At 49.8% G+C, this 27,883-nt stretch overlaps 1 protein-coding gene across 4 annotated transcripts in view; it reads left to right on the top strand.

Annotated features, from left to right (window-relative positions):
- The window catches only part of TENM4 (teneurin transmembrane protein 4), a 913,628-nt gene that overhangs the window by 378,084 nt on the left and 507,661 nt on the right, over positions 1-27,883 (top strand). Inside the window, exon 4 of one of the 4 annotated variants that reach the window (XM_075546360.1) lies at positions 20,931-21,027. The exons of the other annotated variants lie outside the window; for them this stretch is intronic. The gene's annotated coding sequence lies outside the window, so the exon portion shown is untranslated. The remainder of the gene's footprint in view (positions 1-20,930; positions 21,028-27,883) is intronic. 4 annotated transcript variants of the gene reach the window in all.

The raw sequence follows: 27,883 nt of genomic DNA, 5'->3' as shown, positions 1-27,883 counted from the left end.
AGTGGAGGGGCAGCGAAAAAGAGAAAGGCCTTCGAGGAGACGGATTGACACGTGGCTGCAGCAAGGGGCTCAAGCAGAGGAACAATGGTGGAGATAGCGCAGGACCAGGCAGTGTTCATAATGTTGTGCATTGGGTCCCTGCGTGTTGGAACGGACTTGATGGCGCCTGACAAGAACCACCACCACCACCATCATCCTCATCCTCATGGGGGCCAGCTGTCTTTCCATCCCAGGTCTACCATCCCCGCTTGTACACATCTTGAGGTTGGACTGAGAACCCAGCCTGTAGGCAGCTCAGGAAACCCTAATGGCGGTTGCCTATAGCTTGCTGAGTCTCAGTCCTCTCAGCAGCAGTTAACATGAGGCACCAGTGCGGCGCGGTCAGCCCAGCGACAGAATGATGCACCTCAGAAACCCCTGCCCTCCCGCACAGCGCCTGTGCCTGTCCTTGTGACGTGCTGTTGAGTTGTTGTGATGCAGCAGTCCGTGAGTTCAAGCCCAGGGGTACTGGGTCAGCAGCGGCTGGGTGGCGGTGAAGTGGGTGGATGTTGCCAGTCCAGCCTGTTAGCAGCGCAGGGGGTCGCCATTGCGCCGCCAGGTGGACACAGCAGGAAACGGCGGCTGAGGGAGCCACTGAGAGCAGGTACAGAGCGCGCGGCTCCCTGCTCGGGTGGAGCCTGTCTGTGCTGGCATCTCCGCAGAAGAGGAACCGGAAGTAAGAGCTCCCCACCCGCACCCCCACCGCACAGGATCCCATTCACGGGTGCTAGGGCCTCAGCTCTGGGTGAACTAAGTGGTTGTTATGTGCAGGGGGAGACGCTCCGGGGGAGGGGTCTCATCCCTTCTTTGGTTTGCTGGGCACACTGACAACCCTTTATGCTTAGAGCCAGCCAAGCAAGTCTGACCCTCTTGCCGTGTCAGAGAGAAAGTTAAACCTGCCTGGCTGCCTCTGTCACTTCCCGGTGATGGGTCGCGATTTGAAGGATCTGAACCTCCGCTGCCCTATAGGTTTATAGCATAGGGTTTGGGTGAGGGTTAAAGCCAGCAGCAAATGTCACGTGCTGGCACCACGCCTGCTCCACAAATGTCTCTTTCCCCTTCTCTTCACTCCCCTCCCCACCCCCAGCTTCTCTCTGCCAGCCAATCTGTGCTGTTGGGCTGGGGAGGCAGGCCGTCTGGGCTGGGAGTCGCTCTGGCAGAGCGCCCGCAGCTGCGCAGGCAGGATCGGCTTGCTTTCCCAGGGCCAAACGCAGGCCTGGCACGCACGGCCCGCCAGACCCCAAGAGCCAACCGGACTCGGACAGGAGCTCAGCAGTAGACAAAAATACCTGGTGTGGGCACCTTCCAGCTAGGTGCCCCCGCCCACACTTGAGGCCAGGATAGAGACCTTCTGAGGCTGGCCAGCCAGTGTCCCAAAGGGGAAAGATGGAAGAGACCAGCCCGGACCAGACAAGTGACTGAGCAGCCAGGGCTTGAGGGGGAGGAGGCAGATGGACTAGTAACTGTGGTCTCACATCCCACCCCTTTCAGAAGCTCAGTTTCCAAAATGAAGCTCCAACAAACTCAGTGCCAGCTTGAAGCCACCAGTCGCAAAGAGCAGGCTCTCCACACCCGTCAAGAGCCTCAGCCTCATGAACCCCCAGGGGCGACCCTCCTGTGTCCTAGAGGGGCCCTCAGCTAAGTGAAGGCAATGAAGAGGCAGGGAAGTGAGTAGTCAGCTTTCAGGTAGCCCAGAGCAGGTTACCCATCTCCCTGAGACCCGGTGAGACACTTGTTATGCCCTGAGCCGCTCACTACACGGAGGTTAGTTCACATAGTCCAGTCACTGCATGGGGAAAGAGGAACCACCCTAACCCAGTAAAGAGTTGCACCCTGGGAAACCCACAGGGCAGTTCTTCCCTGTCCTGTAGGGCACCATGAGTCAGAATGGCAGTGACCTCGGTTTGGGTGTGGGTTTCAGTGGGCTAACTGGCAGATCAAGGAGTCAGCTGCAACTTGCATTGTCACTACTAGCTAACCACCGACCCTTATTTAGCACTGGCTATTTGTCGAACTCTGTTCTAAGCACTTTACAATGTCTAAAGAAAACTTTCTCTTCACCGTCACTCTATAGAGCAGGTACTTTTATTGCCATTTGATAGATGAGGAAACGGAGCCACTGACAATTTAGTGAAAGTGCACAAAGTCTTATTGTACTTGGTGGCGGTGGTAGGTGCCACTGTGTTGCCTCCAACCCATGGCGACCCTGTGCACAACAGAAGGGAACCCTGCCTGGTTCTGAGCCATCCTCACAAGGGTTGCTGTGCTGGAGCCACGGGGCCCATACATCTCAGAACCGTCCTCTCTGCTGGCCCTCTGCTTTATCAAGCATGATGTCCTTCTCCAGGGACCATCCCCGCCTGGTAACAGGCTCACCACCCTAGAGTATTCTGGCCATACTTCTTCAGAGACAGATTTGTTCTTTCTTCTGGTAGTACATGCTATAGTCAGGGTTCAAAGGCATCACTTCCTCCAGTCTTCCTTATTCATTGCCCAGATTTTCCATCCAATTTAACATACCATGGCTTGGGCCACATGCACTTTAGTGCTCCAAGCGACATCTTTTCTTTTTAGCACATTAAAAAGTCAGTCATCAAAGACCCAGAACAAACACTCATATGATTGTGAATGTGGAGTGGAGACCTATCTGTAGGCAATTGGACATCCCCTTTCAGAAGGGTCTTGGGGAGGAGATGAGCCAGTCAGGGTGCAGGGTAGCACCATTGAAACATACAACTTTCCTCTAGTTCTTTAATGCTTCCCCCACCCACCCACTCTCACGATCCCGACTGCACCTTACAAATCTGGCTGGACCACAGCATGTACACGGGTACAGATAAGAACTAGAAATACAAGGATTCCAGGACAGATAAACCCCTCAGGATCAATATTGAGAGTAGCCATGCCAGGAGGGGAAGGAGAAGGTGGGGGGAGAAATGGGAACTGATCGCAATGATCTACATATAACCCCCTCCCAGGGGGCCGGACAACAAAAAAGTGGGTGAAGGGAAACATTGGTCAGTGTAAAACATGAAAAAAAATTATAAATTATCAAGGGGGAGGGAAGGAGAAAGGGTTGGGGAGGGAGGGGTAAATAAGAAGCTGATAACAAGAGCTCAAATAGAAAGAAAGTGTTTTGGAATTGATGGCAACCAATGTGCTTAACATAATGGATGGACGGATGAATGGTGTTAAGAGTTGTGTGAGCCTCCAATAAAGTGATTACCAAAAAAAAAAAACAGTCTTTTGCAGCATATTGGCCCAATATAATATAGATTATGTTATTTCGTGACTACTGTTTCCCTAGATGTTGATAGTGGCTGCGTCAGCCTTCCCATGTAGGTTCAAGTACAATCCACAATGAAGAGTCTACTCTTCCATCTTCCTCAGTAAACGCAGCAAGCTCTTCCTCGCTTTCAGCAAACAAGGTTGGCTCATCTGTTGCATGTTGTTAATAAGTCGTCTTCTGATCCTACTGTGTGTTTTCTGCCTAGTGTCCAGTGTCTTGCATGATTTGCACATCATACAAATTGAAGCGTGAGAATATACAACCCTGACTCATGCTTGTTCTAACCTTAAACCATGCAGCATCCCCTGTTGGGTTTGAACTACTGTATCTTAGTGTGTGTACACATCCCACATGTACACACTTAGTACTCAGGAATTCCCTTTCTTTGCACTGTGACTCTTAATCCGTTATGATGCACACAGCCAAATGCCTTCACAAAGTAAATAAAACACAGGTTAACTTCTTGCTGGTGAAAAACGGTTTCACTCAAGACCTCACTTGGTCTTTTGTTTCTTTGTAATGACGTTTTGGTTTTTTATGTACTGTGTCCTTGGTGTCAGTCAGAACTCATCTGCTCTTCTTTTAGTAATTAGAATACAAGGCAACAAATCTGGTCTCTAGCCAGTCTCTAAATCCAGGTGTGGCCTGCTCTAATTAATATTTTGGCTCTCGTGAACTTGAACTTCTATATGAGCAGTTGATGGTCTTTCCCACAGTCAGCCCCTGGCTTCGTTCTGACCAATGAGACTGAGCTTCTGTTTCATCTCTTCCATCAATGTAGCATGATGCATTCCTGAGTGTTTCATCTGGTGAGGCCCCGTGCATAACTAGCAGTTGTGTTGTTGCAATGAATGATCTTGCAAAACCCTGTAGTGTTGTCTGGTGCTGTTTCTATCACCAAGGCCATATCCTCCAACTACTAATCCTTCTTTGTTCCCCACGAGTTGTACCTGTTGTTGACACTGGCAAATGGCAGGCGGGGGTTAGTGCTGGGTGGTCTAGCTTCAGAGGCCCTAGTCTTGTCCACCACACAGCAACAAGTGCAACAAGAAACAGACAACAGATCTCTACATCTGCAGCCAGAATTAGGCAGACTTCACCCTTGAATTAGACATATTTACTCTTCTCATCAAGGCCTTAATGATCCCCTGCTGGTCTTCTCCACAGAGGCCTGTCCTCTGAGGCTACTACTGCATATGGAGAGAAGGGGGGGCTTTGCTTTCTGGAGGGGACTGGTGGGGCGAAGGCAGATGGAGTTCCTTCTCCCAAACCCACCTGTTGAATCCTTGTCACTCTTCTTGGAGCAGAGAAGAGAAGCCAAGGCATTCATCTGCATAGGTTCCCAAACTTAATTGGCCTACTCCCCCAGCAATGAAAAACTTATGTACTATAGCACTTAATACAGGATAAAGTGTAGGTATCTGTTTTTGCAGCGCTCCTGGATTGGTCCAGCAGCCCCCAGAGGGTAGCATTGCCCATTTGGGGCCACTAATCTAGTGAAAGGTTCTCCACAAAGAGACTCCAGTATGACTCGTGGTTGTCAAAGACACTGGTTGGCTTTTCAGAGACTATTGAAGCAGCAGAGGTCAAAGTATATGGGAAGCTTGTTTCTCTCACACATGAAATCTCAGTTGGAGGTGGACAGAAGGGATCTGCTTCACAAGGTGGCTCAGGGACTGAGGATTTGTCTATCTTCTTGAGATAAAGCTATGGCCTTACCTTAAAAACAAAGATGGTGCATGGAAGAGGGTCACACTTTTGCAGCCGGAAGGTGAACGAGCAGTTTATCTCTAAGGGGGTGTGTGCCCATCAAGAAGTTGTGCAGAACACTTCTGCGCACATCCATTGGTCCCAACTTAGTCAACAGCAAAGCATTTCATCTTCAGTCTAGAGGCCCTGTGTCCAGATAACACTCAGGAGCATGGTATTTCTAAGAAGATGGGGAAATAGAACTCTGAGGTTCAGCCTGCTAGCGCAAAGTAAGAGAGCCTCATACATGATAGGGGGGAAAAACCCAACCTAACTCACTGCCATTGAGTCGATTCTGACCCATGGTGGCCCTATAGGACAGAGAAGAACTGTCCCTGTGGGTTTCTGAGACTGTCAGTCTTCACAGTGGTAGAAAGCCCTGTCTTTCTCCTGAGGAGTGGCTGGTGGTTCAAACCACTGAGCTCACAGTTAGCAGCCCAGAGCGTAACCACTACGCCACCAGGACCCCTCGATACGTGGTAGGTGGCCAATAAATGATGGCTTCGGTCCTTTGCCATGACTTTACTAACAACTTTCCACTGACCTCATGCCTCTAAACCTCTAACCCAAACGTCTACTCTTTCCCCTCATGTTGTCACCTCTCTCCTCCCCCGGTCCAGACCCCGACTCAGCAGGATGCCATCATCCTCAGCCCGCACTCCTTTTTGCCCGTCTTAACCTGCCGCACCAAGTCTCCCCGTCTCAGCCTGTCCGCCCAGAGACCTCAGCCATAAAGCTGGGAAGGAGGGAGCCTCTCCAAGTTCTCTGGGCCCCTGGCTGCCAGGCGTATCCGTGCCCTGGAATCTGAACCCCCAGGCGCCCGACACCGTGCCCGTGCCCAGTGGTTGCCTTCCTGTAGGCTGGGGGAGTTTATGGAAAGAAAGTGCTGGCATTAGAGGGTGCACGTCAAAACAGTAATTAGAAGAACATCTGGTGCTGAGTGGAAAGCGTATCCCCTGCACACCAGGAGACAAGCCGGCGCAGTTCAGCGAGCTGGAGGGCCACGTGGAAAAGAAAGAATGTTCTGGGCGGTTGGACGAGTGGACTCTGCTGCTTTGGTCAGATGCTGCAGGATGGATGGGAGGGAGGAGTCCGTGTAGCCGCTCAGCGAGGGCGTGTGATAGCGCCAGCGAGCGTGCCAGTGAGCGCGAACGGAGCAGGGAGCGAGGGCGGCATGGACGAGGGGCATGTGGGTGAAGGGATGAGGGAGACAATGGCTTGAGGAAGAAATAAGTGAGTGCCTGAGTAGAGACGTGCGGGAATAAAAGGACGTGTGAGTAAATGAAAAAGTTAATGAATGGAGCTAAGTGTGTGATTTCGAATAAATGGATGAGTCAAACTGCGAAACAATAAATAATTTAAGTGAATCCATAATTGTAAACAAACGAGGGGATGAGTAAGTGAGCTTCGCTAAGTGTTTCTGATCTGGGCAAATATTGCCAAATGAGATTTTCGTGCTTTGGACTCTGCCCCTTCCCCAGGCAACTCCACAGAAAGTCCCGAGAAGGCAGAGACCGCGGTTCCACGGCCGCAGTGCTGGGAGCGGAGTTCTCGGCCCCACGTGGACTAAGTGAAATGGGGAAGCCACCTGGCCGCACGGTCTGGGGTTCCCCAGTGGGACAAGCAATGGGACAGGTAGCGCTGGCCTTTGCGTATTAGAATGTGCTGCCCAGGAAGCTTTGACCCAAGTCCATTTCAGCCCCAGTTTCCTGAGCAGTGGTTGGGTGCCCTCAGCTGGCACCGTACTCTGGAGGATTCTCTGACGGCAGAAAGCTGGAGGCTGTGGGCTTCAGAGACAGGAGGCCGGGGAGGCTTCAGGGGCAATGGCTGGGAAAGGAGTGGACGCTTGAAAAAAAATGGAGAAGATGTTCTAGGGAGACACGCACCATGACCTAGATTGTGAGGACTAGAAGCGCAGTGAATGTTGAAAAGGGCCTCACGGTCAGACCTGCGTGACCGAGTGCCAGGAGCAGGGCACAGGATGGTCGTGGGGGTGGGGGACACAGCATATCAAAGGCAGATCCTGGGGCTGTAGCATGTGGGGTGCAGCATCCGGCACATAATAGGTACACAGTGCGCATTTGTTGAATGCATGCATCAATAAATGAAAATCAGCCAAGCTAACGAATGGAGGGCCCTACAAAGAAGGCCACAGAAAGTCTGGGGGGGGGGTTTGTCAGAGGTTCCCACTAAGCGGTAGAGAAGAGTGTGTGGGAAGGGGAGGCTGGGGTTAGGCACCAGTGTGCGTTTTGGTGAAAAAGAGATGGATCTGCAGGTGTCGTGATTAGGTCCAGCTCCGCACCAGGTTTGCAGTTTCATGTAGGATGTCTGTCTTGAATGAAGGGCTGTAATCTGTTTGTGGTGTCTGAAGTTGCTAGCCGCACAAGCAGACAGGGTTTTCTCACACCCCTCATCACACCTTTGTTGGCGCCTCCGTCTCATGAGATCTCCAAGCTGGACCGGCTCTTACCATATTCTACTTGACTTAAAGAAATAATAATAATACCAGGTGAGGAAACCGAGGTCCAGGGAAGCGAAGGGACTTATCCTTGTACTATACAGTCAGCTAGACAGGATGGCGAATTACCACTCAAAGCCATGGAACCGTGGGTTCTGTTTCTTGCTCAGCTTCTCACTGGGAGATGCTCATGTAGCCTCTCCCCCGGGCCTCAGCTTTTCTCACTGGAACCCGTGATCTCTGAGGAGCCGGATGGACTCCTGGTTATACAGTGAGCTCTGCATTGAGTTGCTTGATGCCAGCCCTCCAGTTCAAACCCCTACCAGTTACCCTGCAGGAGAACGATGAGGTGGATTGCTCCAGGAAGACAGACAGACAAACGGACGGGCTCAGAGACCCACAGGGGCACTTCTACCCTGCCCTGTACGGGGCTATGCGTCAAATCAACTCAACGGCAGTGGGGCTGGGTAATGTCCCTTTAGGCCTTTCCTCCCAACCATTTACCCGAATGCCACCATAGGTCCTAGAAAGAACACCCCTCCCCCACCCCATCCCACCCTAATCCACCACTCTCACTCTGGGTTTTCAGATCAGATCACGTTATTTCAACACTTCTCTCTCTCTCTCTCTCTCTCTCTCTCTCTCTCTCTCTCTCTCTCTCTCACACACACACACACACATGACATATTCACATTACATATATATATATATATATATATATATATATATATATAATGCTTTCATTCATCAGATTCTACAGTCCTCGGGGGCACTTTTAATCCTTGAGCTACCTTAAATCCTTTCTGGAGCAAGGCAGAGTCCATGAATAGATTGATTGATGTATTGCTTATTTTTCCTCTTTGTACCCAGAGCACCTTGCCCTGGGACATTCAGAGGGGATATGCCATGGAGACAGCCAAATAAGATCATTGGCCAGGGTTGAGCCTGGCGTCAGCAGAGGGAGGCACCGGGCCAGTGGAGGCTCAGAGGAAGGGCTTGGCAGAGGCTTTCAGGAGGAAGGTGACCTTGTACTGTGTCTTCGAGAGCAAGAAGGAAGTTTTCATGGGGTGATGAGGTGGCGGCGATAAAGGAAACAGCACATACCAAGTACTTGAGGCCTGAGAGAGTTTTGCCCATTGAGGATCTGCGAGTGATTTGTAGTGACGACCCAGATGAGGATTGGCCCCTTCACCTTTCCCTGCTCCAGGATGCCCTGACCAGGGTGGAGCTTCTACCTCCACAGGAACACTAGCCAGAGGGCAGCTGAGTGCGCAGGTCTGGATGCTGAGGAGCACCTCGCGAAAGAATCCCCTTTCCACACAGGACTTCTCAGTGAGAGGCACTGCAGCATCCGGCGGCGTGGGCAGAAAGCCAGAATGGTGGTGGAGACTAAAGTCCCAGCCTCGGCTGCCTGTTGAGGGGGAGCCATCGGCCCTATCCAGGCCTGTCCGTCCCACGCCCTGGGCTCCGTGGTTAGCACCACACTGCCCTCATTCTGGGAGCAGGGCGCCCTGGTTTCTGTGGTTGAAGGCAAGACTATTCACACTTTATTTAAAAGCAAAACAAAACAGGTCTCTGCTATCAAGTCGATTCCGACTCCTGGCAGCCCTATAGGACAGGGCAGAACTGTCCCTGTCGGTGTCTGCGGCTGTCACTATTTATGGACACTGTAAGCTTTGCCTTCTCCCTTCACCCTCTACAGGTACCCCAAACTCACCTCCTGCCAGAATGGACTGAAAACAATATCAGAAATGTAAACATTTTTGGGAGATCCCGGAGGACACAGAAGTTAACTGCTAGATTGCTAAGAGAAGGGTCTATTCCCAGGACCCAGCCAGTGGCTCGGTGGGAGAAGGACCCAGTAATCCCCTTACATAAAGATTCTCACTGCCATCGAGTGGATCCCCGTGCAGGGGGAGCCTCTGGGACAGGGTGGAACTGCCCCTGTGGGTTTCTGAGACTGTAACTCTCTATGGGAGTAGAAAGCCTTCTCTTTCCCCCTCTGAAGAGCAAGTGGATTCAAACCACTAACCTTCCAGTAACAGCCCGCCTTGGAACACCCTCTGCTACCAGCAGCCACGCAAACCCCGTGAGGCAGCTAGTTCTACCCTAGAGTGGAGGGTGGCTGTGAGTCAGAACTGATTCAATGACTTCCTTCCGAAGTTCCACGAGCCCACGGGGAGGCAGCATATGGATAGGCTGTGTTGGCTGGGAGGAGGTTGGGAGGTGACAGAGGACAAGAAGAGCTCTGTCAGAGAATCCAGTTCAGAGTCAGGGAGTCAATTCAGAAATGTAGATAAACCCAGGTGCAGATGAGTTTATATTTCATGGAGGAAAAAGCTAAGGCCAAGATATTCTCAGAGAAGGGATGAAGAGGAGGGGAGGGAGGGGCAGACGAAGAGATAGGATAGGGCAAAGGCAGGCTAGCTAATTCTACTGGGGACAAACATGGACCATGACGCGCACGTCAAATATTATTAACGGGCACACAGCAGGTTTCCGGAATACCCTGGACTCTATTTTGGTAGGTTGAGGAAATAGCCTTCTTACGAACCCATATTAGCCTGTCTGTTCTACGGACTGTGACAGCTTCATTTTGTTTCTTAACGGCTAACCGTTTATTTTATTCAACAATAACAACAAATAAGGCTGAAAACATCCGATGAAACGGGGGCTCGAGGCTGGAAGGCTCACCCCTAGAAACAGGCTGAGAAGCAGTAGCACCACACAGGTGTCAGGGACTCCACCTAGCAGCCTCCCCCCTCCCCTGCCCCCGGTGCCCCCTCGGCGTGCATTCTGGGTGCTCTTTTCAGAGTCTCCCCTCATTTGCCTGTGAAGGCTTTCCCTGGGCTCTGTGGACTCTTGGTGGAGACATGTTGTTCTCTTCAACGATAGCTCTACCTACCGTGATGTCAGGTAATATCGGGGTGCAGAGAAGGGGCAGTGAGAGCTGAAGGGATCCGGGGCACAGGGACCAAGCTGGACGGGCTGGAGGAAAGAGGAGGGATTTGAACTGGGTCAGGAGAGGAGGAATACTTTTTATGAGAAAAGCTACACTTACACACGGCTCACTAGCTGCCTGGAATTGTTCTAAGCACTCTAAGTATATTAAGTTCGTTAATCCTCCCGAGGACCGGATGAGGTTTGCTTACGAGGCTTTCTACTCCTGTCAAGAACGACAGTCACGGGAACCCACGAGGCCGGTTCTACTCTGTCCTGGGGCGCCGAGGCTCAGACTCGGCATTCTGGCTCAGAGCCCTGGGTTCCACGGTACCTTTCCGTGCCCCGTGGTTTGAACCCTCTTCCTCATCAATCCAAAGATTGGTCATTGGAGCCCACCTCGTGACACCATGAGAGAAAGGGCCGCTGGGGATTTCTTTCAAGACTGGAACCAAGAAGCCCCTAAGGAGCAGCGCCACTCTGTCAGACATGGCATTGCCAGGAGTTGACAGATTTAACTGCCAAGAGGTTTATTTTTAATATATTTTCATCTTCTCGAACAAATATGCACATATATGTATTCAATAAATATGTATTGGGTACCCATTTGTGCCACAGGGAGCCCTAATGATGAAGTGTGTGTTAGACCGGGTTGACTACAGAAACAAAACCAGAGACACGCATACAGGTGTAAGAGCAACTTCATATCAAAGAGCAGTTGAATATTGAGAAAACATCCCAGCACAGTCCAGATCAAGTCCATAAGTCCAACATGGGCCCATAAATCTCTCTTCAGACTCACACAGTCACATGCAATGATGCACAGTACAGGAAACTCACAGGCCAGTGGATGGAGAGGCTTGTTGGATGCAGTGGCGGTAGAAGCATTTCAGCTCTGGCTTGGGCCTCCATGTGTCTCCTCCAGCTCTCCAAGGGTGGGTGGTTCTTTAACAGGAAGGTGAAGCAGGGAGAGAGAGAGAGGGAGAGAGAGAGAGGGGGGCAGGCTCTTGCAGAGCTCAGCAATTCTTCATGTGGTTTAGCAAAAGAAAGAGGAAGGAGGAGGAGAGAGAGGAAGTTCCCAGAATCCTCATGAGAAAGCCACGCCCACAAGGAGGCATCATCAGGCTGTGACCTGATTGACAGGCTAGACTCCACCCCTTCACTCTTAACTCTAGTTGACACTAGATTATGTAACTACCACAAAGTGGTTACAAGTTGGGCTACTAACTGCAAGGCCAGCAGTTCGAAACCACCAGCCACTAAGGAGGAGAAACACGGGGTGTTCTACTCCCATCAAGAGTTAGTCACAGAAACACAAGGGCATTTCTGCCTGTGAGTGGGCCTCTACTCAATGGCAGTGAACTTGGCTTATTATATGCCATATGCCGTACTAAATGGTAGGGATCCATCTGTGAAGGGAACACACGGGATTTCCTGAGCATTTACTATATATACGGAGCTCCCAGAACACCCTGGTGAATGAGAAACCATGGGCCCTATCCCAAGGGGATTTAGGTAGTTGGGGTGGTGGGGGTGCAGATAATAATCAAATCATCAGTAGAAAGCACATGTTTTGAGAATGATGATGGCAACAAATGTACAAATGTGCTTGACACAATGGATGTATGTACGGATTGTGATAAGAGTTGTACGAGCCCCCTATAAAAGGATTAAAAATAAAATAAAAATTTAAAAATAATCAAATCATCCTTCCATTACATTTGCAATGTCAGGGACCTGGGAAGGAAGAGGAATGAGTAAGAAGAGGCTACTATGGACTTAGGGCCCAGAAAGCCTTCCGTAGGCCTAAGTCTGAGCAGGGAGTTAGAGGTCGGGGAGACTTCCCAAAAGTGGGGGTGGGATGGGGCATCTGCTCCTTGAATGGGATGACCTGAAAGATGACAGGTTTGGCTAAAGCTCAGGGAGTGTGAGGTACAGAAGGGAAGATGGGGTGGGCAGCCTCAGCAGGGAATAAAAGGGAAATCTCATGTTTATCTAAGGACAATCAGCAGCTGTTGTGGGGCTGGAACCAGGGCTGGCACAATCCTACAGTACTGGATATTTCCAAAGCTTTCTGTGACCACCTTCTTTCATTCTGAAAGCAAAAGTCTGGTGAGGCAGGCAAGTCTGGGCTCCTTATACCAATTTAAGGAATTCAAAAAGCCAAAGTCCTTGTCCTTGTGTTGATTCTGACTCCTAGTGACCACTTGGGACAGGGAAGAACTGTCCCTGTGGATTTCTGAGACTGTGACTCTGTTCTTAGCTGTCCACTGCATAACTACTATGCCACTACTCTCTCTCTACAAACTGCACTCAATACTGTCCAGTCGATGCGGACTCATAGTGCTCCCCCCTGTCCCCCCCCCCGCCGCTATAACCCTACAGGAGGAGAAAGCCCCATCTCTCTCCCGCTGTGCTCGAGGCTCCCAATTTAATGGATTAGAACCCTGAACATCAAAACCCAACTGGTGGCTGTCAAGGCGGTTCTGACACATGGTGACCTCCTGTGCCTCACAATAATGCTGTGTTCCATAGACTTTCCAATACCTCATAGTTTGGGAAGTAGGTGCCTTTCTTCCCAGGCACCTGTGGGTAGACTTGAACCACCACCTTTTTGGTTAGCAGTCAAGCACTTCACGCTTTTCACACCCAACGAGGCTCAGGAATTCTGAAGCCCCTTCCAAGTGAACGGTTAACCCAGCATCTCTAAGAATTGAACGCGTCCAGGTCTTACTGCTCAGGGGCTGGCTAGCAAGGCAGAGAGGAGAGAAGAAGCGTCACAGACATATGATCGGTATGAATGATGGCGAGCACTGGCGTGGAACAGTATAGAGGAACTTAGGGTTCAGCACTGTGCTGGGCGCGGGGTCGACACTCCATAATCCCTCTTACCTTCCTCTAGGCGGAGGAATGATTGCACTGGTCGGGCATGTTGCCAGGCTCCCCATCAGGCCCGGGGGCGTTGGGTGCTGCTCCATTGGCTTTGTGAGGGTGTGGAAGAGGAGCAGCCAGTGGTTCTGTTCCTTACTCAAGTCAGAGTTCTTGTTTCCATGCCCAGAATGTGCTGCCAGACTTTCTCCCCAAGTGGGCGATACTGGAATGATCCAGAGGGGGCTGCAAAGGTGGATGCCTACCCTTTATCCTGGATTATAGGTTAGAGTAAAAAAGTTGCCCATTGCCAGGGGGCGTTGAGTCTGTTTTGTTTTGTTTTGTTTTTTCCTGAAAGGGGGCAATAGGACAAATAAGTTTGGAAACCTATGTTCTGCTAGATCTTGAAAAAATAAAATAAAATCTGACTGGGCACTACAGAGGGAAACTTGAGAAGCGGGTGGGAAGGCAGAGACATTGTTCTAGGCTTCTGCTATTGCACCTGTGTCCTCTACCACTCTACTCTCTAGCGCTTTGGCCAGAAACTGCTCCACACAAAGAACTCTGGAAACTCACTGCAACTCCAGAAGCATCCTCAATGTTTCATGCATTATTCTCATCTAGTCCCCAAGCACTCCTGTCAGGCAGTCGCTTACTGTTGACCTTCTGTAAAGGGAGCAAGGACTGGTTGTTGTTCCTGACACAGAACAAACCAAAACATGCACACGGCCTCTTCGACCCCCGTCTGGTTTTGCTAGGCTGCGTGGTCCTGTCTCGCTCGGGACCATCCTCTGAGGCTGCCTTTCATAGAGGTTGCCTCAGACCTTTCCCTTGCTGACATCCGTGATGGAAGTCCATTCGGAAGATGTGCTCAGAATTTCCAGAGACAGAACCTTCATGGGATTAGCATATTCAACGTGCTCTGCTTAGCTTGCAGACTTTTCCTGTCTCCATGAAGACCGGTGGCTACCCTCTGTCCCACGTTGCACACCTTTGGGCTTTCCCTGTTCTTTCGAAGGATGCGTTTAGACTTCTTTCGGATCACAGGAACCATGATGATCATGGGCCCTTTGGGTAGACAAACTGGGAAGTCGTCCTCCCGTAAGTAATGCAGAGTTGCAGTCCCTTCCGGTGTGGCACCCACAGGACATCAGTCGATGGATGACAGTCAGCAATAAAACTGGGACTTTGGGAAGGGCTGGAGAATGTGGCTGCTCCCTGCCTTTCATTTCCCTCATAGGTCGTGTTCATCCAAGCTTTTAAACCCAAAATAAATTATTGTAATCCATTTGCTAATTATACCATGCTGAAGTTCTAGACGATGTAAATTGCAGCTGTGTTACATCTAGATGAAGTTTTTCAGAGTTTATTTTTAGCCATCAGAGCACACTCTGGTTCCTCCAGGCTTCAATTGCAAGTCCTTCTTGCCTTCTGACTTGGATGGAGGGAGTCATTTAATGTCTCTGACTTCTTCCTGCTAAAAGTGGGTAGTTGTAGTGGATGATCTTGAAGGACTTCTGTAGCTTTGAAAGCTCTGCCGGTCATTGCTGGATCTAGAAACTAGAATATGCCTCAGTGTAGTCTTTCCGTGCCAAGCTCATCCTGGACAACGAGCAGAGCCACTTTACCAAAAGGTTCATGGACCATGGAACATAGGCCTTCAGAAACCTCAGGCTCAGTAGGTACCTTGTCCTTTTGGGGGTGGGGGAGGATGGAGAGGACATGGAAGGATTTTGCTTTTGTTCCACACCTACTATTTGAACGGCACAGTGCTAGGTTCTCACAGGTGAGTAATACCGGTTGAACCCACACCCATCCAAGGCCAATCAGCCATTGATGATTCGCTTAGTATTGGGTTTGACTCCTTGAAAACTTCACAAAGGTGAAATGGATTCAACTCCTAAGGTGACCAGAGAAGGATGGGGTGGGAGATAAGGAATTAAGTTAATATTTTCAAGTGCTCTGTGGACTGCAAAATGACATCCTAATGTTAACTACAATGAAATGCCAAGTGCCGATCTCCATCAGAGATACAGGCACAGTTTGGTGGGTCAGGTTTGTTCATACCACTTGGGGAGGAGAGTAAAGGAAGACTTCGAGGCGTTTTTAAGCCAGGTTTGATGTATAAATAGAATCTAGAAATAAAAATCAGACAGACCTGGTTTGATAACACGAGAAACCACCTCTGCCTCATCGCACAGATGAACATCTCTGGGGCGTCAGCCTTCACAAATGCCTTTACTGCCCACCATAACTGCTTGAAAGTTTTCTTCAATCTTGACTGGAATGTGATATATCTTCTTAATAAGTGAGCATTAATAAAATCCTCTATATCTGCAGTTTTCAACCTGTGAATCATGACCCCTTTGGGAGTCAAATGACCTCTTCACAGGGGTTGCCTGGTTCATCACAGTAGCAAAATTACAGTAATGAAGTAGCAACAAAAATAATTTTATGGTTGGGGGTCAGCACAACCTGAGTAACTGTATGAAAGGGTCACAGCATTAGGAAGGTTGGGAACCACTGCTCTATAACAATATCTTTGCTTGGTTGTTTCCAGTATCCAGATGGCTGCATACATTATCTCTTGTATTTGTGTCATTGTCTGATTGGGCCAATGGATGCAAGGTCAGGTGGATGAATGGATGCTTTGATAGCATTGCATATATGTCACCGCATGTAGAAGAGAGTGAAGAAGTCTGTGGGCTGGCAGATAACTGTATTGAAAGGGGCCATTCAAACTGGGCCTATGTGTAGAATTTTCTCCGCATAGAGTACAGGAAGGGTCTTCTATCCAGAGAGAAGCAAATGGAAGCATGGAATTGCATGGCACAATGGGAAGGATGGCGAGCCGAGAGACCAGGGTATAGGAGAGCAGGATGACTAAGTGTCCTGACTGTGAACACAGGATGGGAACTAGAGAGTTTGTAGTTTGAGTCCAGGCTCTGCCACATAGTATCTTAGTGATCCAGGCAAATCTCTTAACTTTTCTAAGCTTCTGTTTCTCATCTAAAAAATTGGAATACACATACCTACCCCATCTGGCTGTTTAAAGGATTAAGAGAAGTAAAATCATATCTATACAAGTTTTAGCACAGTGATTTGCATATATTATGCACCTAACGGCCGCTTATGATTGTTAATTTATTGAAACAACTCAAATTATGAACATGCCAGTTCAAATCATAACGTTTAAGGAGAGGAAGAAAAAGAGTCATTGTACTTTTCCAGATATAAAAATGAGGCAGAATTGAAAAAGAAAGGAAGAAAACGAGTAAAAGAGAGGGCATTATAGTGAAAAAATATAAGGAGAATCCGAAGAAATTTATGTTACAAATGCTAAGGCAGGAGAATTTCCAGAGAAAATGGTCATTATTACTAATAGGTGACCCAGGAAGGTCACTGCAAATGAGGATAGAGAAGAAAGCTTCCAGAGATTTTAGTAAAACATGGTTGCGATCATAAGGGGAACGTTCTGGAGGTGGTATGTAGAGGGTATGCGAGTTGGGAATTGGGGGTCTAGACAACTCTCAGGAAATTGCTCTGCTAAGGAGGAACAGGACCATGTGACATTGGGTTGGGAGAAGGGGACCAGTTCATGGGGGGGAGCGGGGGAGGGATGTTGGTTAGAAGAGGAACGTTTGAACTCAATTAGCACAGTGTTTCTCTGCCTTTCTAAACCCAGGCCCCCATTGCGTAGAGTAAAAACGTGTCCTTTGTCTCCTGTGTCTCAGTGACCTGCTGCTGTTGTAATAGAAATGGCATAAAGGAATGACTTTAACAAATAGTCGTGTTGTTCTTATCGCTTAGGAGGTTAGAGGTCTGAATTCGGAGTGTCTTCTCTAGAGGAAGACATTCCCTCTCTTGGCTCTGAAGGAAGGTCCTGTCTCTCAGCCATTGGCTCCTGGCCAGTCGGCAGGTCGTTTGGCATCTCTCCGCCCCATCTCTGCTGGACTCTTTTCTTGAATCTCTTTTTATCTCCAAAGAGACTGACTCGATATGCACCCTCTACGAACCTTCCCTTAAAATGAAGACAGTTCATTCCCAAATGGGATGATCATCACAGGCATCGAGGTTCGAACTGACAGCACACATTTTCAAAGGACACAACTGCAAAAATAGCATGTCACCTTTGGCAGCCCTGAAAATGCATACTCTTGCCAAATGCAAACTCAGTCACTGCATCATATCACACTCCCAAAGTCTTAAATCAACGCCAACTCTAAAATAGCCTCACTTGAATTATCTAAATCAAATATATGTGAGACTTTAAGTATTGTCCAGTCTGAGACAATTTTTCTTTTTCTTTGTGAACCTGTGAAATCCAGATGACAAGTTTTTCTGTTTCCAAAATACAGTGGTGGAACAGACACAAGGTAGCCATGTCCAAAACCCAGCAGGACACATTACTTTAGCTCTCAGAACTTAAAAACAATTCTTGATTCGCTGAGACCGTGTGGGCAGAGGCCTTGCCAACCACACTCTGGGTGTTAGCCATGTGTCAGCATGTTGGTGATTCCCCTCAGCCTTCGAATTTACCTTTCAGGCCACCTGGTATGGTAGCTCTGCTCCCTTGCCTGTAGGCATCTCCATTCTCCTAGTCCCTTCCTGGGGCAGGCCCCTTCTTCTTCCCCTGGCAAACTGCCCAACTGCCAGCACACGGCCACCACCCCCCACCCACTTCTTCCCAGTTCCAACTCTGAAAAGCCAACTCTAACCTCAAGGCTGGGGCTTCGCCCTTTGATATCCAGGAGAGCCGCCCCGCTCTTTGGACCCAAGAAAGCCCGGTGGCTGTTGCTCTTTCCACCGCTGCTGATCTCCAGCTGCCCCAGGCACGGTGCTTTCCTTTGGGGAAGAGGACAGAGGCAGCTCCCGCGGCGCTGTCCTGCCTGTAGCATCTCAGGGCACGGCCAGTATTCTTTCCTGCCCTTCCTTCTCTGTCCCCTGTCATCTGAGGCTGAGGGATTGTCTGCTGTGGAGGTTGACTAGTTCCATCAGTCGCAAGCTTCACCTCACTCGCAAAAGATGGTGTCGCCACATCCTGGGTGAGCATTCTAGGACACATGTCCTTCGTTTGTGCGGCAGAATTGTCCAAGCCCTCAAGTGCTGTTTCCATGTTGCATAGCTCCCCTTTGAAGGCCCCTCTTTCCTCTCACGGGTTGCCCGAAGCGGCAGGGAGAAGTCAGGGGGCAGCTCCGGGCTCCTCCTGGACAGGGTCTCCCGGCCACCGCACACTGCAGCACAACTTCCACAAATCCCCTCCTCCACTCTTGAATGACGTGGTTATCCTTTGCTCTCGGAGGCCCCTGGGAGCACACCAAGTCTCCACCTTTCTGATAGCACTCGGTTGCTGGTGTTCTCTGTTTTCCAAGGCGACACACAGGTTCTGGGCCGCGCTCTGTGCTTGGGCTCGCTCTCCAGAATTGCCTTTGGAGGCCGAAGTTCTACCAATGGGCTCTGCAAGGCGATCTAGGCTGTCATTAGTAGACCCTCTTCAACTACCCATTACCCATTCAGAACCACTGCCACGCATTGGGTGTCCATTACAGGAGCATCCCCACTTCTCTCCACCGGGTTCTGGGTTAGTCAAACCCATCGAGCAGCAGACAGCAGGGTGCTGGCCAGGGAAGGCTTTCTCCTTGGGTTGGCTCTGAACAAAGGACCTGTCCTCTTCCCAGCTTCTGCTCCCGGGCAATCTTCATGTGGCTCAGTATCTCAGTGATCCTAACTCTGCTCTGCTTCCCTGTTGCATCTTTATTTTATCTCGGAAGTGATTGATTTAACAAATGCCCCACAATCACCCTGCCTCTTTAAATCACAGAAACAACTCTTTCCCAAATAGGACCATAACCTATGCCAGCCTCTCTCACTGCCATTGAGTCCATTGCGACTCACAGTGACCCTATAGGACAGGGAAGAACTGCCCTGTGGGTTCCCCAGACTGTCACGCTTTATGGGAACAGAGAGCCTGGTCTTTCTCCGTGGAGTAGCTGGTGGTTTTGAACTGCTGACCTTGTGGTTACCAGGACAACACATAATTGGTCCGCCACCAGATGGCCTATAACCACGAGCAGAGAGGTTAGAACTTGCAACACACATTTTCGGTGGGGGGACATGGTTCAGTCCATAACATCCTCTCACTTTAAGCTCATTGCCATTGAGTCAAAAACCATTCTGGCTCGTCGCAGCCCTCCGGGACAGAGTAGAAGTGCCCTTTCAGGTTTCTGAAGCCGAGATCTTTACGAAAGCAGGTTGCCATTTCCTTTCTCACCAAGCAGCTGGAGGATTCAAACCACTGTCCTTGAGGTTAGCAGTCAAGGGCTGAGCCACGGCAGCACCAGGTCCCCTTGTCCATCTAAGACTCCGACATCTGGAAGCCACCATCTGACACTGGTTCCCAGCCTCTGGGTGCCCATCACTCTTGCCAAGAAGGTATTTTGTGGATTTACTCCCTAGAGCTGTGCTTAAAAAGAAAAACTTCAATCACCTGTTGAATAAAACAGATTAGAAATTACTGCAGGAAATGGGGGTAGTGGATCATAGGGCTCGAATCTGCCTTCTAGAGATGGGAAGAAGACTGGGCTCAGTCGGGTTTGGGAGTGAGGATGAGGACAGAGTCGAGGGGAAATCCAAGATTCTCCTTGGGGAACACTGAATGAAGAGCCACATGAAGTGTTGTGACTGGTGCGGCCCCTTCACCATGTGGGTTCCCACGCCTACCTGAACGGCAACCTTTTGCTGAGAGGAAGAAGCCAAGTGACAGCTGGGTCACTGATTGGCAACTTTCAGGACTTTCACCCACATAGTGGACTGATAGTAAGATAGCCGTTGGAGAGACAGCCAGCGCTGTTTTCCTCCGCAGGCATGGACCCTGTCTCAGAATGGATTGGCACAGTGGCTACTGCAACACTGGACTTGGGACTTGGGATTCTCTTTCATTTGGCCTCAAACCCCTAAACCCATTGCCTCCAGCCAATTCTGGTGCACAGACAGGGTTGAGCTGCCCCACGGGGTGCTGAAGACCTATAATCTCTACTGGGGCAGATTGCCACGTCCTCCCCCAACTGAGCAGCTGGTGGGTGCAGTCCACGGGCGTTGCCTTTGCAGCCTAGTGCTGACCCACGGCACCACAAAGGCTCCTCGTCATGTGCCCCCCAAGCCCAGCCTCCTGCCCTCATGTCACTCTAACACACCGCCTCCCTCTCTAGGGTCTCTGAAGCCATACATCTGTCTTTAAGGGAGCGGACAGCTTCAGGTCTCTCTCCCTTGTTGCAGCTGAGCGCTTTGAACTGAGGGCCTTGCAATGAGCAGGGTTGTGCAAACCGTAATCATTTATTCATTCAGCATTTCATTCGTTCATTAAACATTTGCCATGTGCCAGGCAATGGGCTAAAAGCCACCTGCCTTCGTTGCCTTTCTTCCGAGTGTCACATTAGAGCAGAGGAGGGCAAGCTAGCTGCTGCTCAGGCGGTGGCTCAGGCCCCGCCCACTCCCCTCACCACGCCCCCGCTGCCCGAGTCTCCCCTGCCGCTGTCAGAGCAACATCGCCTCGAAAATGACTGATTTCTCTCTTGTCTCTTCCAACAGGTAGACTGAAATTACCATGTGTCCAAATTAAAATTGCATACTTCAAGGATTATTTGAAGGACTGTTCTTAGACCCTTTTGAGAAGATTTAAAGAAAAGTGAGTTCATGTTTTTTTTACACTTGAGAGAGTATTCATGATATCAGTTAATATTATGGTTATTTTTCTCTACTTCTTGGATACATGCTAATAGGTAGGCTTTATCGCTGTTTATCTTAGGATACACACGCACGCGCGCGAACACACACACACACACACACACACACACACACACACACACACCCTTCTTAAGAACAGTGAACAGGGAGTGCAGAATTACTATGTACCTTTCCTACAAGAGGAGCTCTGGTGGCATAGGGTTTACGAGTTGGGCTGTTAATTGTGAGGTCAGCAGTTCGAAGCCACTGGCCACTCCATTGGCGAAAGGCAGGGCTTCCTCCTCCCAGAAAGAGGTGCAGTCTTGGAAACTCACAGGGGATTGCTGTCAGTGCCAACTTCACGAGTTAGGTTTGAGTGAATGCCATTATGTTTCTAAAGAGCAGGTGGGTCGTGGCGGGTGGAGACCACACTCTCTGGGCTGCTGGGGGGCGAGCAGGAGGCTCTCTATAGAGCCCTGGCCTGTGTTGAACACCCTCCAGGAGCTGCTGCGGAGCTCTGTATTGCCTCACTTTCTAGACGGTTACCAAGTTATTCTTTAATCTGGATTTGAATCTCCTCCTGCTCAGATCTTGCCAAACCTCATTCTTATTATGAGTTGCCATCTAGTCCATCCTACTCTGACCGCCCCACGTACGCGGGATGGAACAGGACTCCATGGGTTATACATGCTGTATGCGTGTGTGTACGTGTGCACACACGTCAATCACACATCCATAACAGTATCTGTTGTTTAAAGGGAAATTGGTATAGTAGGCCCAGAGAGCTGCACAAATTCAGCCAATCCCTACCTGCTACCAGCACCCTGGTCCTGGGCAGAGACGATGTGTGACTCTAGAATGGTGTCCTTGTACTCACGGGCCTTCGGAGCCTGGAGAATCGTAAAACATGTACTTATGTTCAGAAGTTGATTGTAAGAATCAGGCAAGCAAGAGTCTGAAATGGATATGTAAATGGTAACATGCCCTTCACAAATGTGTGATGTGCGCCTTCTGAAGGTACCATGGGCTTTCTTGCTACTTTGGAACTCAGGAGAGAGGATGGAACTTGGATACGCTGAATGTGTACCAGAGTGGGGAGTCCAGTCCACACATGTACGAGTAAAACAGCAGGTGTGTGCACACATGTGTGTCTGAGTGTGTACCTGTCCGTACACATAGAAACCTTTGTGCCACGTGGCTATAGGCATCACATAGGGATTGGCTACCCCTAAGAACTATAGCACAGGAATGAGCGCTCAGGGTTGTGGAGCCAGTCAAGGCCAGGGGCATAACTGAGCAGCTGTGTGACGGGATCTCATGAGTCAGCAAGAACCATGCAGCCTCTGCCTCCGGGGCTTCCAGTCTGCAGAGGAGACGTCTCGGCAGACTCAAGCGCAGAACAGACCCTCCACACTGAGCTCGGGCCTAGGGGAGGTGCATTCCCTGCTCCCTGTGGGGTGGCCTTCACCAGAGTTTAAGGAAAATAAGTTTAAGCTGTTGGGTATCTTAGGTTCTGTAGAGCTCAGGGGCCCGAGTGGAAGGAGACCCCATATGGGCAAACATGCCATTGCATCCTGCTGGAAGGGAAATCCCAGAGACATTCCCATGCCCTTGCCCTCCTCCCGGAGGCTCCTCTCTCAGGCCGACTGTAGCGCTGGGAATTTTGAAATCAGGGAATTGGGGGCAGTGCTGTTCTCTGCGGCACAGAGCAGGACGTTTTCTGACTCGTGAATTAACTAAAGGTAACAACCAAACTTTCATTCACCTCCGTGCACCTGTAGGGTCTGCCCTGGGCGCATGCTGGTGGGCACCACGGGGCAGGCATGCCCTTTGGGGGCATCCCCATCTGAGGAGGACGGTGTAGTCGTTTACTGAAGTGCTTTTCAAAATGCAGCCTATGACCCATCTGTGAGCCACGAGGTTAATTTGCTGATTTGTGGTGATTATTCACGAAATTGAAGCAGAGTAACCCTATAACCCATAGAGAGAAAGGAAACGTTTTCACTGCACAAGGAGGCTTCAAAAAGTGTGTGAGCATTTTCCATTATCTTTCCATGTCACCTTTCTATGAACTTTACAAAGCCCCTCGTATATATTCAACATAAGACTCATAACATATCATATATATTTGAAAATATCTATGTAACGTGTGTGTGTGTGAAAGAAAGAAAAATAAAAGAAACTCCAACAAACCTATAAAGGCAGGGAAATGGTGTTCACAACCGCCTCTTTCATTAAAGAGTTAAGAAGCATATAAAGGGTGAAGGAAGACGTTGTACAATGTAAGATATGACACAATAATAATTTATAAATTATCAAGGGTTCATGAAGGATGGGGGAGTGGGGAAGGAGGGAGAAAAATGAGGAGCTGATGCCAGGGGCTTATGTGGAGAGCAAATGTTTTCAGAATGATGAGGGTAATGAATGTACAAATGTGCTTTATATAGTTGACGTATGTATGGATTGTGATGAGTTGTATGAGCCCCCAATACAATGATTTTTTTAAAAGAAGCATACACAAACATTATTAGTGTTCACATAATTGAACATTCAAACCACAATATGATATCAATATGCAACCACCAGAAAGGCTGAAATGGAAATCATGGCACACCAAGTGTTGGCAAAGACATGAAGAGCCTGGCGCTGGCGCGCACTGCTGCTTGAAACCTCTGTGGTGCCCGCAGGACCTTTGGAAACCCTTCAGCAATGTCTAAAGATGAACAGACGCCCGCTAACTGCTCCACTTCTAAATGTATGCCTAGAGAACACGCTCTGATGATCTCCAGAAGACGTCCCCATCAACGGTTACAGGGCTAGCTCACGTGCAGGACCTTCATGCAAAGCACCATCAGACAAAAGTGAGAATGAATGATGGACAAGTATGCCCCAGATGGAAGCAGCCTTCAGGAGATCAAAAGCCTTGGTGCATTAGGTAAGTCTGCCCAAGTCCTCTTTAGAGCATTGAAAAGCAAGGCTGTTGCTTTGTGGACTGGGCTATCCCTGACCCAAGCGTTCAACGTGCCATGGACTGCTAAAAGGACAAACGGATCTGTCTTGGAGGAGGTACGGTCAGAGCACTCCTCAGAGGCCAGTAAGAATTCACCTTACACACCGTGGGCCACGTTGTCAGGAGCGAGCCGTCCCTGGAGAAGGAGAGCGTGCTTGGTGTGAAGGAGAAGGCACAGTGAGAAGGTCCTCGGTGAGATGGGGCGACACAGTGGCTGCAACTGTGAGCATGGTGCAGGACCGGGCAGCGCTTCGTTCTGTTGTGCGTGGGGTCCCTATGGGTCAGAACCAACTCCACGGCCCCTACTAACAACAATCACATACACAGAGCAAGCAGATGGCCCTCATAAACAGAAGGCTGAAAGAAGAGGCCAGGCACAAGTGGGCTCCCTGAAAGCACTCACAGCAAGGATGCAAACGGGTCAAACTGAGCTGGGCGGACTCCACAGAGTGGCTGGCATGGGGAGCCCCAGTGCCAGTGGGGCACGGAGGACTTGGAAGGCACTGGCATGTGCTGTCTCTGGATCAGAGAGCTGTTTTCAGAGTGTTTTCAGATGGTGGAAGTGGAGCAAGCTGTGCACCGATGACATGTATCTACGCTTCGGTCTGTGTAGTCCAAGTCCATGAAAGTCCACACAAGGAATGTAATGGAAGAGAAAATATAGCAGGTATTAAGACTCCGCATTGTTAAGTGAAACTTGAGTTATAGGCCTCTTTAAATGCATATGCTGAGCTGAGATGTCATATGTATTTTTCACGGTGAGTCATGCTCCAAAAATGTGCAAGTCCTTGATTTTAATCTAACTCTTCCATTTTAACGAGGAATCTGAGACCCAAAGGGTGGTGGTGGGGAGAGGGGGGTGTTGGGGGTGTAGAGCAGAGCTAGCAGGAAGCAAATCAAGGTCTCCTGCTCTTGCTGACTCTGTGGCTCTCCCGGCCCCTGGAGCTGCCCCCTCCGGTTTATACCCCCATTGGCTGAGTATCACATTTGGTCAGTAGCTTCGTCTGGCACCTTAATCTCTGCTAGGCAGCTCTGTGCCTTCATTCCATGGAGAGTGATTGTTTTTCCACCCATAGACGTAGAGTCAGAGGCCCAGCCACCTCTGCAGGGGCCTGGCTCCAGCTCCCAGCATTCCCTCCCTCCTCCTTCCTGCCTCTTCGGTCTAAATCTGCTTCCCTCAGAGCTCCGGAAACACCATTTCACTCAATCCTGTTTTCATTTGTGTAGCACAACTGTCATGCCAAAGTTATTTTATGGTTGGAGAAGTTGGGAAACTGTGAGGGAAAGACACTAGGTGAAGAGGATTCTGCAGCGCGCGTTCGGTTCTCTGAGCTTGTATTTTGTCAGAAAAGCCATGAGCCCTTTCAGCGTCCCTCCCCTGCAGGGGCCAGGAGGCCCTGAGGATATAAGAGGAGCGAGGTGTAGTATTGTCATGTCAGGAGGATCTGCACAGGACAGCAAATGTGCTGATTCTTTGAGGCCCAGTCCGAGACTAGCTCAGGGCCCGGAACCGTCGTCTCGAAGGAGATTAGAATAAACAATACCAGTTCTTACAGTGCAAACTGCCTAGCAAGCCTCCCAAACCAAACTCATTGTCTTCAAGTCGATTGCCAACTCACAGTGACCCTGTGGCCAAGCCTGTGATCTGGACAGGAGCAGACTGCTACAGCTCTTTGCCCTGGTGGGGTCAGTTAGCAGCAGTCACTTAACCTCTGCATCACCAGGCTAACTACTTAGGCCATCTTCGCTCCAGACACGTGTCCCCCCAACCCCACCCCAAACCATACAGGCAAGCGGGTAAGGTTTCGTTTATGACAGCCCAGGTCACCAGAAGAGAGACGTCTATCCAGACATGGGAGATGGGAGTCAACGGGCTTCAGAAAGGGTCTCATAGACCCAGGAGGTTTTAAGTAAGCATTAGGGAAAGGGAAACCACGCGGGCCAGGAAGCTGAGGATTTGCCAACAGATGGGAATCTCATCTGAAAGGAGCCAAGGAAGGAGGGCACCGGTAAAGGAGCCGTGAGGGGTGTGCAGGGACAAGTGGTGCATGACTTCGGTGCCCTGACAGGGTGTGCCCAGGGTGAAGAGGAAAACTTCACCTGAGATTTGTGTCGACCAGAAAGACTGGTGGCCAAGCAGAATCACCGTGAGACTCGGTAATCCCACTTGGAAGGCTGACCCCGATGAATAGAAAGAAGAAGCTCAAACAGATGTCCACCGGTGTACGTCACAGGTAGAAACAGCCCGCATCTCCATGGACAGACGGATGGACAAGCAAGATGTGGCATGCCCATGTGGTGGAATATTATTCAGCCAGAAACATCAATGAATTCCTGATCCGTGCTGCAACATGCACCTCCAAAATAGTATACCAGGTGAGGTAGGCCAGACTCAACAGAATAAATGTGATATGATCCAACTGGTATGAAATCTCTAAAATAGATAACTGCATAGAGACAAACGGTTATTATTCAGTGATTCTCAGGGCCTGGTAGTGTGGGGATGAAGGGAGAGGCACTGCTTCTGGGGTGCTTTCTGTTTGGATGAACAATATTTAGAAATAGGTAGCGATGATAGTTGGATCACATAGTGAATATAATTAGTGTCTTTGAATCTAACTTTTAGAATGGCTAATAAAAGCAAAAAGTGTATCGCAATAATATTTGAGTAATGTGTATTCACAAATACATATGTAAAACACACAGTACCTCCCTCCCAGACTGCATAAAAATAAAAGTACTCTGTGGCTTTCCCTGTTGACATGAAAAGGCTCAGACTCTCTTTAGAAGACAGAAAGAAATGCTGGCAGCCCTCGCAGACGGACTCGATAGACGTAGGGAGACAGCGGGGAGCATCTGTGTGGGCTCAGGATTTTGTTTTCCAGCCCTCCCTGTGCCATCTTTGAAGAGAATGTTCAAAGACACTCTTCTGTGTGAGGCTTACAGGAAGGCAGGCGCTAGAGGGATGAGTCAGACAGATTGCTCACCCTCACAGTCATGCAAGTGGACCAGTCAAAATCTGGTGCCAAATTCACAAAGCAGTTATTGTTCCAGGGCAAAATGGCCCAGACTGTATTCTGTGGTGCATCCGTCCTGCCAAATGTCCTTGTGTTTTGTTTTAAAAAGAGGGCTTTCTTGTTGAGTAGCCAGAGAACGATGGTGTGTTGAGTGCTTGGCCAAACACAGCACCCCCACTCCCGCTTGGTAGATCCCGGGCCATTCACGCAGTGAAGGTTCCGTCTGAGAAGTCCCGCAGTGAAGATGCCTCTGGACCTTTTTTTTGTTTCCCCACTCAACATATTTGTCTCCAGGATCTCTTTCCATATATCTGTTAAAATCCTATAGAATCCGTATTCTTCAGAATTTATTTTAGGCTGGGCAATTCCAGAGGGGGGGGTCCTCAAACCCATGTTTGGGCATGAAGAGAGGAGAGATGTACTCTCTCCATACACAGAGAGAACTTCCCGGGGGGCGGGGGGGGGGACATTTCATTGGGAATTGTATTGGGCCCAGTGTGAGCCTAGCCCAGGGCCTGGCATCTCATGTGTATTGGGTAAATAGTTACCCAGTGGAACAAGCGGTACTGGGGGGAAGAGTCCAGAGCCCCAGCAGGGACTGGAGACAGAGGGGGGAGATGTAGCAATGGTCTGTGGCAGCTTAATGTAGCGACTCCGTCCTTAGACGTGACCCCTTCTGTTTGCTGCTTTGAAAAACAAGAGGCTGCCAAAGCAAAGCAGTGCCAGAAGGCACCCTCGGGAGCCAGGCTGCCTGGCTTTTACCCCCAACTCCATGATTGTGTAGCTGGCTC

Source organism: Tenrec ecaudatus, chromosome 4, assembly GCF_050624435.1.
Source record: "Tenrec ecaudatus isolate mTenEca1 chromosome 4, mTenEca1.hap1, whole genome shotgun sequence".
In the NCBI taxonomy this organism is placed as follows: domain Eukaryota; kingdom Metazoa; phylum Chordata; class Mammalia; order Afrosoricida; family Tenrecidae; genus Tenrec; species Tenrec ecaudatus.
The sequence above is the reverse complement of the archived record's forward strand: the minus strand, read 5'-3'. Positions and strand labels throughout refer to the sequence as shown.